Source organism: Pelobates fuscus, chromosome 2 (assembly GCF_036172605.1).
Source record: "Pelobates fuscus isolate aPelFus1 chromosome 2, aPelFus1.pri, whole genome shotgun sequence".
Classification (NCBI taxonomy): domain Eukaryota; kingdom Metazoa; phylum Chordata; class Amphibia; order Anura; family Pelobatidae; genus Pelobates; species Pelobates fuscus.
The window spans coordinates 25019504-25036013 of NC_086318.1; the positions used below are offsets into that span (position 1 = coordinate 25019504).

General features: G+C 39.7%; 1 protein-coding gene across 3 annotated transcripts in view; it reads left to right on the top strand.

Moving 5' to 3' along the window:
• The first annotated feature begins 1469 nt into the window (after positions 1-1469).
• GATA4 (GATA binding protein 4) overlaps positions 1470-16510 on the top strand; it is a 116599-nt gene continuing 101558 nt past the window's right edge. For all 3 annotated transcript variants that reach the window (XM_063442021.1, XM_063442026.1, XM_063442024.1), the window contains exon 1: positions 1470-1555. The gene's annotated coding sequence lies outside the window, so the exon portion shown is untranslated. The remainder of the gene's footprint in view (positions 1556-16510) is intronic.

The window sequence follows — 16510 nt, forward strand, 5'->3', positions numbered from 1 at the left end:
GCTTCATCCGCTAGGAGCCTACGTCTTGTACATAGAGGATCCTGCGAGACTGTGGAAGCCTACATCAATATTTTCTAGCAAGACAATGCCCTTTCCCCCCAACCTTTCTTAATTACACCTGGGGAAGCTGTCAAAGCTTGATAACCGTAGGCCAACCTTTTGTCCAGGTTTGTTAAGTGGTGGGAAAATTATGCTTTGCATGAATGTCCTTTGATTGCATTGAAATTTCAGCGAAATTCCAACGCAGTTAATGTAATTATTTTATAAAGTTTTTATCATTATAAAATACCCACATTGTTTTTTCAGGGAGTGGGGGGTAACAATGGGTTCAATGGGTTGGTGAATGGTTTCGCACACATTTGAACCCAATCCTGTGCTGTGAATCTTTATTAATAAGCTTTCCACCATTATTGCTGTGAGCCTGTGTAATAGGGTTCCCACTTCCACATCTCATGTCAAGTAGGGCATTGGTAATTACAAAGGTCCTCTGTACCCCTGGAATATAATGCTATCCTGACTCACATTAGTGTGCCGGGGAGTGCCTGGCATGTATGTTCTCACTACATCAAATACATTAGGGATACCTTCCAACATTTCAAATGCACAATGAGCGACACTTTAATTGTTGGGGTGTGAGTGGGGGTGTGGCCAGGGGCAGGGCTGTACTAATAACTATTTATACAACTAAAATGTAATTTAGAGCAAGAACAATGTATCTTATTTACACAGACTGATTACTAAACAGATTTATTGTAGTTTAAAGACACAGTAGTATTGCTGTTGAGCTCTGTGATACACTCAGACACACTAACAATATGGAGCTCCTAGAAAATAGGGACATTAGGATAGAAAGGAGGGACAGAGGGATTTTGGCCTAAAACGGGGACTGTCCTTCCTAAACAGTGACACTTGGGAGGTATGTAAAATGTCTCTCACACTCTCATGCTTGTAAATCTACAAGACAATGGTGTGTATCTATAGATCTTAACCTGTTAAAAAAAACACAGGTACCATGAAACATTTCATGTTTACCAAATCAGATATAACAGACCAACTCTCAAACTAGTGTTTTATCAGATACAGAATTGCTCTATATCACATTAGCCCAGCTGGGGCCTGATATACCTTACAGTCAAATTGGAATTTGGCAACTCAGGCCCATTCAAAGTTTAGCAGATAATCCAGCTTGGATTTTTTTCGCTTTTTGATGGATTTTGCCATTAACCTTCACTATTGTGATTTTTTACAGAACCAGTTAATGTCCTCTCTGTTCTGTAAGTGACAGAGTTAAACGTTGTGCCCCTGGTATTGTCAAAGATTGGATCACTGTGCAAACTAGTGTAGCTTTGCGAACCCCCTAGAAGCTCCGAGGTTAATAAACCACTTTCTTATCTATTTTAATGTTATCAAATTCCAGAGGAAAGAGCTCTGAGCAGAGAGAATTTCTCAGCCTCTGTGTCTTACAAACCGCTGCCTGTTGGTCAAACCAGAAAGGATTCATCTTTTCCAATCCCTCACTTCATAAAGATTTAATTTGCCATAAGAGAAAAACAAGGTAATTTTTCCACTCTTTTATCTGCGTAACCCGCCTACGTTCAGCTAAAAATATTTTCGAAGAACCTTTATTTTTAAAACTATATCTGTCCAGTGTAGCCTTTATTTTTTTTGGTATTGTGATTTTTAACCGTTGGATTCACAAAACAGTTTAATAGCTTAATCTAAGTTATAATAAAATTAAAATGGTTAAGACCAAAATCACCTATTCCTTAAATAGTAATTTTTTTAAATAAATTAAAAATAATCCAAAAGATCGACAAGTTTTTTTATGCCATAACAATAAGTTTTTAATTATATTATTGACGTTTACTTTTGTTCAAACAGTAGTGAATTATTGTTTAGGTACCGATGTGTTTGGGTAATCACATGCTATGTGTTTAAGTTATGTTTTATGTAATTATATAATTTTAAATATTGCATTTGATTTTGCAAACATGTATAGTATTGCTGCAGGTCTATATATAATTATTATTGAAAGGTATAGATATTTGTAAATAGTTCAGTAGTGCATTCAGTATGGTAAAGTTATGCAGATTCATGTGTATTACCATAAATATGATATTTAAAAATTAAAAACGTTTGCGAAGTCTAAAATAAAATAAGCAGTTTGTAGATTTTTGGGTAAGTTGGTCTACCTTTTGCATGTTTATCTCACCACAAGTCACTGTTGAATGAGCTGCTCTGTAGATGCAGAAGCAGGCAAAGTATGGGGTAAGCAGGAAAAAAAAGATTGGTGAAAGAAAATAGTATTTATTAAACATTTGTGTTCGTATTGTTTATTTACAATACATGTATAGCTTGGAGGAAAGACAAGACAAGACAGAAACATTTAAATATAAAAATGGAATCAACACAGTAAAGGAGGAGACTATATTTAAAAGAAGAAAAACTACCACAACAAGAGGACATAGTCTTAAATTAGAGGGGAAAAGGTTTCAAAATAATTTCAGGAAGTATTACTTTACTGAGAGGGTAGTGGATGCATGGAATGGCCTTCCATCTGAAGTGGTAGAGGTTAACACAGTAAAGGAGTTTAAGCATGCGTGGGATAGGCATAAGGCTATCCTAACTATAAGATAAGGCCAGGGACTAATGAAAGTATTTAGAAAATTGGGCAGACTAGATGGGCCGAATGGTTCTTATCTGCCGTCACATTCTATGTTTCTATGTTTCGTGTCTACTTCTATATTGCAAAATTAAAATGGTTCCTTATTCCCTCATTACATTAAGCACTACTGATATATTTACTGGGGTAAATAGTGTAGTGAAGGTAAGTCAAAAAGTACTTATCTGCAACACATTTCAGTCAACATCATTGCCCCAAGATGCTTTCAATGTGTTTACAGAATCGCGCTGAGTGCTTGTAAATTCACGCATTACATCGGGTATGCCAGTCACGCACACACGCCGCGTCAAATTCATTAACATGGCGTATTCTGGCTATAGAAGGAAAACCAGGCATTTGAGACAAATCAGTAAATAAAACAGCTAGACAAAGCCGACAGCTATCAAATAATGCACCACTCTCAAAAATGACAGAATTACTACAATTCTCTACATTCGTAATGCCGACATACTGCACAATATGTAAACAATACAAATGATTCTAACACGTTTGATATACAGGAACAGTAGGTGTAGAGGGCCCTGCCTAAGCTGGCTTACAATTTAAAAGAATGGGAAGTTTTAAGGGTGGGATAGCAGAGGATATCATAAGTTACATATACACATCATAGGCGCAATACAAATTCAGACAAGAAAGAGTATCTCCTGATCAAGAAGAGTTAATATTGAGAGATATGGACTAAGGTTTGACACATTGCACTCAATCTTTGTAATCCCTTCCTGCTTACCTGCTTTGGAGTTTATACAACCCAAAACATCATATCTTTTACTTTAGCATCTGATGTAACAAACTGGACAAATGCATTTACCCTTTCTTTAGCAGCAAATACAAAGTTTTTGTAAGCCTTGTACACACAGAAAGGGTTTATATGAGATTTGACTGTTGTAGCCAAGATACATTTTGCCTTGTTGTTGTTAGGCTGTGACACAATTTTCATTATGTGGATTTTTATTAAATGGCAATTTATAAGAATATTTTTTTTAAACACATAGCATTTTAACCTGTGCTTAGTCCATTCCTCATTTGAAATGACTACACACTATCCGCCCTTTTTAATTTTACTTTCCATGTTATTCTGTTGAGAAAAAAAAAATAAAACACAAAACTTAATTACAAATTTATTATGATTTTTTTAATGTAGAATTGTACAAATGCCAAGACTCACAATCACTGACATGACAACTTTAACACAAGTTATCACAAACACAAAAAAAACAAAAACACACCATTCTTGCCAATAAAATAGGAGCGAGTCTAAAATATATATTTTTTTTCCAATATGGCAACAGGATTAAAATTTGGCACATTTAAGTGATTTGCATTTTCAAATGAACACGCATATGGCATATGTGGCTGTACTCGCCATTTTTAAAAAATATTGGCAAAATTCTCTATCCTTGTAAAAGTGTTTTATTTATAGAAATCAATTTTATTTGCGTGGAAATGTGAGGTTATAACAGAAGAATTGGTGCAGTTTGGGACAGGCACATTCATCTCCTGCTCAGGAAACAAAAAAGAAAAAAATTGCTGTGCAAAATAGCTCAATTTGCTTTTCTCTGCCATCATAATCTGTTTTTCATTTTCATATGTAACACACTCTGCGGGCATTACTCAGGCTAAATGGACGGTTTAATAGTGACAATATATATAAAGTTTGCAAAATAAATAAAATTACAAATCAGGCAGTGCTACTTTGCATACTACTGAAGTTAATTAACAATTACCAGAATTAAAAATTGATTTGGAAAAAAAAAGGTCAAAAATGAGCTGTGAGATATTTTAGATTTTTTTTATTTATTTTTTTAGCTATATTGCAAATCAGTTCTTAACTACAGTAATTCAGCATTTAGTGAATAGATGAGCTTAGTGCGTTCACAATAAACGCAGAACAAATTTTGATTTAACAGTAAGCAACATGTCCTTGTAATAAATGATTGTCTCAATCTGAAAGATTGTTCTACATATAAGCCAAAATGATCTCATAAAAAAAAAAAATATGAAAGTTATCACAATTTAAATTTTACAATGTTCACAAATAGTTCTAATAAGAAGTGGGATATCATCACACTATACTGGGCAGTTTATTTAGCAGTATTTATTTTGTTGTTGTTTTTAGGCATATTTATTAAACGTTTATTCAATCTGTAAAACAAAGAAATAAATGGTAAGTTATCTTATTAATAATGCATTTGTTGTTTAATTTGAGATAAAAAAAAAAACCTTTAAGTATCGCAAAGCATTTCGAATAAATATATTTGCTAATTCTACAACTTTCTTTGATGATTATCGTATTTAGAAATTTTTTAGCCTTCAAAATATCCAATTTTGTTTTGTTTCCCATGTAAAATCACATAATTTACTCTTGTTAACAAATGTTCAATACAGATGCAAAATTGTGAAGTCTTGCATTATCTTTTAATACCCTTTTTGCTGGACTAACAGAAATTTGTAGGAACGAGCTTGTGGAAGCGCCTTCGTGTATCAAGTCTAAAGCATTTTTTTCAATACAAAAACACATATCACGTAATATAATAACTTGAATACTATACATATTATGTATATAAAGCCATTTATTTGTAAATGTAAAAACGTTTATTTATTTTACAACAATTTCATTAGTTTGGTTATTTTTTTAGTAAAAAAGGTAAAAGTAACTTCTCAATAATTTTGTTTCAAATAGTAGTAACGAGCGTGTAGAATTGTTTTTTTCTTAATTATTTTTTATTTTACGCAATAAAAATAATTTAAAAACATTAATGTCCACTCAAACCTGCAGGACTATTGTTATAGTTGAGGAGATTTATGTTAAAGTAATTGTGTGAGATCCACTGATACTTCATGTTATTGATTATCATTTCAGAATTATCTAATCAGTGCAAAAAGAGTTCTATGAGAATGAAAGGCAAACAGTGTACAGAGTATTCAAGATAAATGCAAACAGTTTGTCAGGTCAACTTAGTTGGTGATGCCCTGTTGTGTCCTTCACCTCTCTGTTAGTGTATCTGTGTTTCAATATTTGCCCCATGTGATATGAGGTCTATCAATAAGAGGAGCAGGTTGGCACATATTATATGGTGATGTGTCAAATTCCATGTCCGTATTGCACTGTTTCGAGTTTCCGGAACGACTTATGCCAGATCTAGGAAGTTTTGTGTACACATTAAAGAGTAGCGGTGACCAATCACACAGGCCAGACTAGTTGCTATGAGCAATGTATTTGTTTGTAGAAAGGATGTAATGTATGATTACGTGTCGGAACTCAGCAGATTGAATAGAAGTGGTCAAACTACTTTTGGATGGCGGAGATTTAAAGGACGGTGGACACAAATTTTTTAAACCATATTTTCTCCAACATTTGTATCATTTGATCAGCCATTCCCATATAAATATATATATATATATATATATATATATATATATATATATATATATATATATATATATATATATAGATAGATATAGATTTAGAAGAACATCTGTTTTATTATCTATTTCTTCACATTAAATATATATATTTTAGGAAGTGCACATTTTAATAACCCATTCACACGCAGATAATTCTGGTGCCGTTGTAAGTAAAGATTAATATTTATTTTTAAAACAGTATGTGTTGCTAAAATATGAACTCGATGTGCAGAATAACCTAAAATGCTTAAATTATGCATCGAAAAATAGATTTTTGGGTTTCATTGTTGATACATTGCCAATTCCTACAAAACACAAGTGCATGAACTTCAAAGCCACCACCAGTGTCATTCCACTAGTAAAAGGGTCCGCCTGGTGTAAAATTAAATGAATACTATAAGCACCATAACCACTACAGTCCGCTGTAGTGTCTATGGTAATAAGAGTGCCCTGGCATCCTGAAAGGTAAGTAGTCAAAATGTTTCTCGGCCATGGTGTGAGTAGGAGTCAGTAAGTGTTCCCTTTTCCCTCTGGATTATGGGAAGTTTCCACATGAGTGCAGGGGAACTCTGTACCATGACAGCACTAACTCCCCTCGTGATCACAGGAAAGACATGGCAAGCCCACATCCTGGCAGTGGGGAACATAGAAATGCAGTCCCCTTTCCAAATATAGGTAAAATAATGTCCTCATGTAATCCCACCAAATTGGAGCCCTGGGAATATGTAGGTAAAGCTGGGATTGTATCATTTCAAAATGTGAGAAGAAAGAGGGAACCATTCCTTATGTGGCTGTGTTATGGCATACAATATTATTATTATTATTATTATTGATATTATGATGTTATTTATATAGCGCCATCATATTCCACAGCGCTTTACAATAGGTGGACGAACAGACATGTAGCTGTAACCAGACAAGTTGGACACACAGGAACAGAGGGGTTGAGGGCCCTGCTCAATGAGCTCACATGCTAGAGGGAGTGGGGTAAAATGACACAAAACAGAACACCTAGGCAGCGAGCCTGCGTGGTGGAGCTGATGATAGCACCGGTGACTTGCAGGGAGTGAGACACAGGAGTAACAACACTTGAGGGAGGAAAGACCAGAATTTCAGTTTTGGTCAAGTTTAGTTTAAGGACGTGGGCAGCCATCCAGTTAGAAACAGCAGAGAGGCAGTCAGAGACACTAGTCAAGAGGGACGGGGAGAGATCAGGACAGGACAGGTAGATTTGCGTGTCATCTGCATAGAAATGATATTGGAAGCCAAAAGAGCTAATGAGTTTACCAAGGGAGGCAGTATAGATGGGGAACAGTAGGGGACCAAGGAATGAACCTTGGGGGACACCAACAGAGAGGAGTTGGGGAGAAGAAGCAGAGTCAGAGAAAGAAACACTGAAAGAGAGCTGGGAGAGGTAGGAGGAGCAGCAGGAGAGAGCAATATCTTGCAGACTGATATTGCAGAGGATGAGAAGAAGCTGTTGATGATCAACAGTGTCAAAAGCCGCAGACAGGTCAAGGAGAATTAGGATAGAGTAGTGACCACGAGATTTTGCAGCGAGTACATCATTGGATACTTTGGTCAATACCGTTTCCACAGAGTGCTTAGTGCGGAAACCAGACTGAAGCGGGTCTAGCAGAGAGTTGGACTCAAGGAAGTCTGTCAATCTCGCATACACAATTCTTTCAAGGATCTTGGATGCAAACGGCAAATAATGGCAGCAAATAAAGGCAGCATTAAAGCAGGTTCTGTAGCCTATGATCCCAGCTGAAGTGCTTTATGGGTGTAGAGTGGACCTTTAATGAATTCAAGGCTCCAGGACAGTAATTCTGTGGCCTCACCAGCAGGGCCGGATTAACATAGGGGCTGATGGAGTTACAGCATCTCCCTCCCTGCCTCTCTCTACTCACTGATCCATGGGGGAGCAGCTCTGCACAGAAAGGCCAGACAGCAGCTCAGAGCCTGCGAGACATGGGGATGGTGAGAAACTTGGGGACGCTGAGACATTGGGACACTGGGAGACATAGGGACACTGTGGAACATGGGCACCCTGAGACACTAGGGACAATGTGGCCCCATGTCTCCCAGTGGCCCCAAGTCGCTCAGTGTCCCCATGTCTCCCAGCCAGTGTCCCTAGTGTCTCAGTGTCCCCATGTCTCCCAACATCCCTGGTGTCTCTCAGTGTCCCTGGTGTCTCTCAATGTCCCTAGTGTCTGTGTCCCTAGTCTCCCAGAGTCCCCGAGTCTCCCAGAGTCTGCTAGTCTCTCAGTGTCCCCATGTATCTGTGTCCTCATGTCTCTCCCAGTGTCTCAGTGTCCCCATGTCTCACAGTGTACCAATGTCTCTAAGTGTACCCTAGTGTCCTAGTGACATCGGGACACTGGGAGACATGGGGACACAGACTCTAAGGGATACTGTGAGACATGGGTAAATAAACACTAGGGGCACTGGGCGACATGGGGACACTGAGAGACTAGGGGACACTGAGAGACATGGGGACACTGGGGGACACAGGGAGACATGGAGACACTGGGAGACTTTGAGACCTGGGAGACATGGGGCACTCCCAGTATCCGCATGTCTCCCAGCCAGTGTCCCTAATATCTCAGTATCCCCATGTCTCCTAGTGTCCCTGGTGTCTCAGTGTCCGTAGTGTGCCAGTGTCCCTAGTGTCTCAGTGTTTCTTAGTCTCCCAAAGTCCCCTTGTCTCCTAGTGTCTCAATGTCCCCTAGTATAAAAGAAAAAATCTCAGGCACTCACTGTGATAGATTTAAGCAGGTTTATTGGACAACGCAACGTTTTGACCTGTACCCAGGTCTTTATCAAGTCTTTAGTGTCCCCTATGTATCACAGTGTCCCCTATGTATCAGGATGTGTCAGTGCCCCATCTCTCCCAGTGTCCCTGGTGTCTCTCAGTGTCCGTAGTGTCTCAGTGTCCTTAGTGTCTCAGTGTCCCTAGTCTCTCAGAATTCCTAGTCTCCCAGTGTCCCCATGTCTCACAGTGCCCCCAAGTATCTCAGTGTCCCCTAGTATAAAAGGAAATCTCAGGCACTCACTGTGATAGATTTAATCAGGTTTGTTGGACACCACAATGTTTTTACCTGTACCCAGGTCTTTATCAAGTCTCCAGTGTCCCCTATATATCATAGTGTGCCCTATGTATCACATTGTCTCATTGCCCTATGTCTCCCAGTGTCCCCTCATGTCTCAAAGTCACCCAGTGTCCTCAGGTCTCCCAGTGTTCCATAGTATCTCAGTTTCCCCAGGTCTCCCCAGGTGTCCCAATGTCTCTCAATGTCCCCCAGTGTTCTAGTAACATGGGGACACTGAGCTACATGGGGACACAGACACTAAGGGACTGGGAGACATGGGGACACAGAAATGCCCCCTTTTTGTGTATGTTCGTCCCTTTCGGCAGTTCTGGTTATGTGATTTGTGTCAGTGGCCCACCCTTTTACCCAATCCATAGACTTTCTGCTTTATTGGACACTGCTGTTAGAGGGTATGGATTTACTTGAAAGGTGAAAGCGTGAGATAAACATAGGGTATGTGTTTTCTCATAGCTGCATCCTATGAGTTTCCCTACAGCACCATCTCCATTAGATACATGATGCTTGGGAGGTAGGACTGTTTTAGTGTATTTGGTCAATAAGATTATGTAATTAGGCCCATCATAATTGTCAGCACCGGGTCCATTGGGCTCTTAATCTGGCCCTGCTCACCAGGCACGGCCATTTACACCAATGACAGCAATGCACGCCCATGGCTTGAATTAAGGTTATTTCAGCATATATATATTTATATATATATATATATATATATATATATATATATATATATATATATATATATATAAATATTCTAAGTTTTTTATTTGCAGGCTCTTAAGAAAATATAAATGGATGTTTCATGTATGCTAATTATTTAAAAAATGGAGTAGGCTGGAAGGTTTCAGGCAACTACTCCCCAAATGGTCCTGTAGTCAGGGCCGTATTTAACGCAGGGCAAACAGGGCAGCTGGGCCCTGTTACTGCTGGGGGGTCGAAGGCCACGTTTTCCCTTTACCCACAACAATTTATTTTGGGATTTATAAATGTTGCATGTGTGTCTGAGTGTGTGTGCCTGTCTGTTTGTCATTCTGTCTGTGTGTCAGTTTGTCTGCCAGTGTGTGTGTGTCAGTGTGTATGTGTGTCAGCATGTCTGGCTGTGTGTCCAGCTGTGTTTGTCAGTATGTCTGTTAGTGTGTGTGTCTGTTAGTGTCTATGTGTATGTGTGTTTCAGTATGTCAGTGTGTGTATCTTTGTATCTGCATATGTGTCAGTGTGTGTATCTGCATGTTCTTATTGTGTGTATCTATATGTGGCAGTGTGTGTATCTGTGTATCTGCATGTGTGTCAGTGATGGTATCTGTAGTTTAGTACCACCACTATGTTGCGGTGGAGGGTGTGATTGCATGTCAGGGAGTGGGGGAGGGGTAGGGGGCACAAGCAAATGCTTGCCCAGGGCCCAATCAATATTAAAGATGGCCCTGCCTGTAGTATCATACAGTGAGGGGAAAAAAGTATTTGATCCCCTGCTGATTTTAAATGTTTGCCCACTGACAAAGAAATGATCAGTCTAAAATTTTAATGGTAGTTGTATTTTAACAGAAAGAGACAGAATAACAAAAACAAATCCAGAAAAACGCATGTCAGAAAAGTTATGAATTGATTTTCATGTCAATGAGGGAAATAAGTATTTATTTCACTCATTACTTGGTACTTGGTGGCAAAACCCTTGTTGGCAATCACAGAGGTCATACGTTTCTTGTAGTTGACCACCAGGTTTGCATACATCTCAGGAGGGATTTTGTCCCATTCCTCTTTGCAGATCCTCTCCAAGTCATTAAGGTTTCGAGGCTGACGTTTGGCAACTCGAACCACTCCTTTGTTGCCTTGGCTGTGTGTTTTGGGTCATTGTCGTGCTGGAATACTCATCCACAACCCATTTTCAATGCCCTGGCTGAGGAAGGAGGTTTTCACCCAAGATTTGACAGTACATGGTCCCATCCATCTTCCCTTTGATGCTGTGTAGTTGCCCTGTTCCCTCAACAAAAAAACACTCCAAAGCATAATGTTTTCACCTCCATGTTTGATGGTGGAGATGGTGTTATGGGGGTCTGTAGCGTTACTTATCTTATCCAGGGGCCGGCCGCGGTCCTCTCTTCGAGCCGCGCGCGGTCCTGCTGCTGCACAAGCCGCGCGTGGCTCATCCGACGGCTGCAACAGGAAGGTGGGCAGTGACCGTGAGAAGCCCTTGTTGGCAATCACAGAGGTCATACGTTTCTTGTAGTTGGCCACCAGGTTTGCATACATCTCAGGAGGGATTTTGTCCCATTCCTCTTTGGGTCTCGGGCGCGCTCTTAAAGAAACAGTGGGAGCCTAAATTGGCAAAAGGCTCCCATTGGCCCCTGTCATGCCACACTCCCCATACACTTACCTTTTGGGGGTGTGGATATGACAGGAGCCAATCACATTAATTTAGAAGGTACTTATACTCACCTTTTTCCCTTAGTCCTTGCCCTATCGTGGTTTCTGTTGCAGTTCCCTTTAGCGCTTGTTGTGTTCAGTTGTGTTCCTTCATATTGACCTTGGCTTTGTTTCTGACTACGTTATCTCTTTATCTCTTTATCCTTTTCTGTTCTGTTTGCCGGCTTGCTGTTTACTGTGTACCAGACCCCGGCTAGTCCTATTTTACGCTGTCTCTCTGTGCCTATGACCTCGGATCGTTACTGACTCTGTCCCCTCTCATATACGTTGAGTCCGGCCATTCTAAAGTCCGGTAGACATATCTCTCCTCTGTGTTGTCTTTTGTTGAGTTGAATCCTGCGTGTTGGGGTATATTTTCGTTACAAGGTCATAGGCAGCATTCCTTCTCCTCCAAACACAGCGAGTTGAGTTGATGCCAAAGAATCATTCAGACGTTCATTGGCAAACTGATGGGCCTGTACTTGTGCTTTCTTGAGCAGGGGGACCTGGCGGGTATTGCTGGATTTCAGTCCTTCACGGCATAGTGTGTTACCAATTGTTTTCTTGGTGACTATGGTCCCAGCTGCCTTGAGATCATTAACAAGATACTCCCATGTCGTTCTGGGCTGATTCCTCACCGTTCTCATGATCATTGAAACTCCACGAGGTGAGATCTTGCATGGAGCACCAGAACGAGGGAGACTGACAGAAAATCTTGCGGATTGATAGGTGATCAAATACTTATTTCAGGCAAATCACTTTATAACTTTTTTGACATGCTTTTTTCTGGAATTTCTTTTTTATATTCGGTCTCTCACTGTTAAAATACACCTATCATTAAAATTATAGACTGATCATTTATTTGTCAGTGGACAAACATTCAAAATCAGCAAGGGATCAAATACTTTTTTCCCTCACTATATTTATTAGAAGGTGAGCATGTATGCGTGCATTGCTGGACAAACCAGGCCAATAGGTGCTCACCTTCTAATATATATGTGTTTCATTTCTCATTATTTAGGCAGAATTTAATTACGGTGACATATGGTGCAGCGGAGTCGAATTATACTTAACCTTATGCTATCCCCCGATGGCTCTGCCATGTTTGATCTTCAGTTCCTGGCGCTTTATCCACTAGGAGCCCACATCAGTGCTTTGCTTTTGCACATACACAAAAGCCCAACATTGATGTTTATGGAGGATCCAGCAAGACCATGGGAACCTCTGTAGATATTTCGTGATGAGTTAATGACGGCTGCGGGAAGTGATGAAGTTTGGGTATTTATCATAAGACGAAGTAGTCCCTAATTTGTCTTAAGATATCTTTTGACTGCATTAACATTTCAAAGAAATTCCAACACGGTCTTAATGGGCATTGCAAAAAGATTTCATTTTTGGGGAGTTGAGGGGGGGAGGTCAGAGCTGCATTAACAATCTGCATTATGTATCAGGTTTTCATATAAAGGACTCTGTCATCAAAAGGAAATAGAGTGATAAAATTCCAAGCAGGAAAATTCAACACATTTATGGAAACACCGTCCTCCTCACGCCCTTCAGTTATTGGTGCAGTTTCCTAACGACACATCAAAGTAGTTAGTTAATGAACACGGAGGCTACATTTCAATGCCAACATCTCCTGCAAATTATCTGGAGCATAGATATTGAATGATACAAAGCTTCTTTGGTCGTTAGGTTAATTTTGAGCAGAAAGTATTTTCTTCTCTTTAATACCGCGGCCACCGTAGAACCCGTAGAACCCCATGGTACAGCGCTACGGAATTTGCTGGCATTATATAAATAATAAAATAATAGTAATAATACAAGGTAAGAAAACTTACTAAGAAAATAATTAAATACAAACCTATCGATTAAAATGAAAAATGGAACCTCTTGCGCATCTGATTTGACAGAAGCCAAACATTTTCACTTAATATGGTTAAACAAAAACTGAACAAGACTCTGTCGGGACAATCCTAAAATATACAAAACAAAGAGTACGGTAATCAGATAAGTTTCTAAAAGATTTGCAGCATGCAGTCTTCCTTCATATCATTTATAATGGTTTTATGTGTAAACAAAACAGTCAGAACTTGTATGACTTCTAGAGCAATTATCCTCTGTATGTTTTATTTGTACTTAAAATGTCTTAGCAGGTTTATCAAAGAATTAAGAAATAAGTCGTAGTTTACAGCAGTAAATCCCTTAACCTAAAATTCACCTAAACAGAGAATAGACATATAATCACAGCCTTCCTGCCACAGATGAACAGATCCAGTGATTATACTATTAAATTTAATCAAATGTTTCTCGAGAGGGAATCTAGACTTAGCTGGTGCTATTGTTTATACATTTTAAAAAAGTAAAGTATCATTGACTTATGTTATAATAACATTTATCCCCAGAACTTGTTTGAAAACTAGAGTATTCGAAGTGTGTTCTCCTGGTTTCATAAATTGCCACCATTATCTTCAAAGAGATTGAACTGTCATAGTGTAATCTCAACCCATCCAATACATACTCCAGGAAACTCCAACTGCCATATCCCCAGGGTACTCCAACTGCCATACCCCAGGGAACTCCAACTGCCATATCTCCAGGGAACTCCAACAGCCATATCCCCAGGGAACTCCAACAGCCATATCCCCAGGGAACTCCAACAGCCATATATACCCAGGGTACTCCAACAGCCATATACCCAGGGAACTCCAACAGCCATATATACCCAGGGTACTCCAACAGCCATATACCCAGGGAACTCCAGCTGCCATATCCCCAACTGCCATATCCACAGGAAACTCAAACTGCCATATCCCCAGGGAACTCTAACTGCCATATCCCCAGGAAACTCCAACTGCCATATCCACAGGGAACTCGAACTGCCATATCAACAGGGAACTCAAACTGCTATATCCCCAGGGAACTCAAACTGCCATATCCCCAGGGAACTCCAACTGCCATATCCCCAGGGAACTCCAACTGCTATATCCCCAGGGAACTTCAACTGCTATATCCCCAGGGAACTTTTGGGGGTGTGGATATGACAGGAGCCAATCACATTAATTTAGAAGGTACTTATACTCACCTTTTTCCCTTAGTCCTTGCCCTATCGTGGTTTCTGTTGCAGTTCCCTTTAGCGCTTGTTGTGTTCAGTTGTGTTCCTTCATATTGACCTTGGCTTTGTTTCTGACTACGTTATCTCTTTATCTCTTTATCCTTTTCTGTTCTGTTTGCCGGCTTGCTGTTTACTGTGTACCAGACCCCGGCTAGTCCTATTTTACGCTGTCTCTCTGTGCCTATGACCTCGGATCGTTACTGACTCTGTCCCCTCTCATATACGTTGAGTCCGGCCATTCTAAAGTCCGGTAGACATATCTCTCCTCTGTGTTGTCTTTTGTTGAGTTGAATCCTGCGTGTTGGGGTATATTTTCGTTACAAGGTCATAGGCAGCATTCCTTCTCCTCCAAACACAGCGAGTTGAGTTGATGCCAAAGAATCATTCAGACGTTCATTGGCAAACTGATGGGCCTGTACTTGTGCTTTCTTGAGCAGGGGGACCTGGCGGGTATTGCTGGATTTCAGTCCTTCACGGCATAGTGTGTTACCAATTGTTTTCTTGGTGACTATGGTCCCAGCTGCCTTGAGATCATTAACAAGATACTCCCATGTCGTTCTGGGCTGATTCCTCACCGTTCTCATGATCATTGAAACTCCACGAGGTGAGATCTTGCATGGAGCACCAGAACGAGGGAGACTGACAGAAAATCTTGCGGATTGATAGGTGATCAAATACTTATTTCAGGCAAATCACTTTATAACTTTTTTGACATGCTTTTTTCTGGAATTTCTTTTTTATATTCGGTCTCTCACTGTTAAAATACACCTATCATTAAAATTATAGACTGATCATTTATTTGTCAGTGGACAAACATTCAAAATCAGCAAGGGATCAAATACTTTTTTCCCTCACTATATTTATTAGAAGGTGAGCATGTATGCGTGCATTGCTGGACAAACCAGGCCAATAGGTGCTCACCTTCTAATATATATGTGTTTCATTTCTCATTATTTAGGCAGAATTTAATTACGGTGACATATGGTGCAGCGGAGTCGAATTATACTTAACCTTATGCTATCCCCCGATGGCTCTGCCATGTTTGATCTTCAGTTCCTGGCGCTTTATCCACTAGGAGCCCACATCAGTGCTTTGCTTTTGCACATACACAAAAGCCCAACATTGATGTTTATGGAGGATCCAGCAAGACCATGGGAACCTCTGTAGATATTTCGTGATGAGTTAATGACGGCTGCGGGAAGTGATGAAGTTTGGGTATTTATCATAAGACGAAGTAGTCCCTAATTTGTCTTAAGATATCTTTTGACTGCATTAACATTTCAAAGAAATTCCAACACGGTCTTAATGGGCATTGCAAAAAGATTTCATTTTTGGGGAGTTGAGGGGGGGAGGTCAGAGCTGCATTAACAATCTGCATTATGTATCAGGTTTTCATATAAAGGACTCTGTCATCAAAAGGAAATAGAGTGATAAAATTCCAAGCAGGAAAATTCAACACATTTATGGAAACACCGTCCTCCTCACGCCCTTCAGTTATTGGTGCAGTTTCCTAACGACACATCAAAGTAGTTAGTTAATGAACACGGAGGCTACATTTCAATGCCAACATCTCCTGCAAATTATCTGGAGCATAGATATTGAATGATACAAAGCTTCTTTGGTCGTTAGGTTAATTTTGAGCAGAAAGTATTTTCTTCTCTTTAATACCGCGGCCACCGTAGAACCCGTAGAACCCCATGGTACAGCGCTACGGAATTTGCTGGCATTATATAAATAATAAAATAATAGTAATAATACAAGGTAAGAAAACTTACTAAGAAAATAATTAAATACAAACCTATC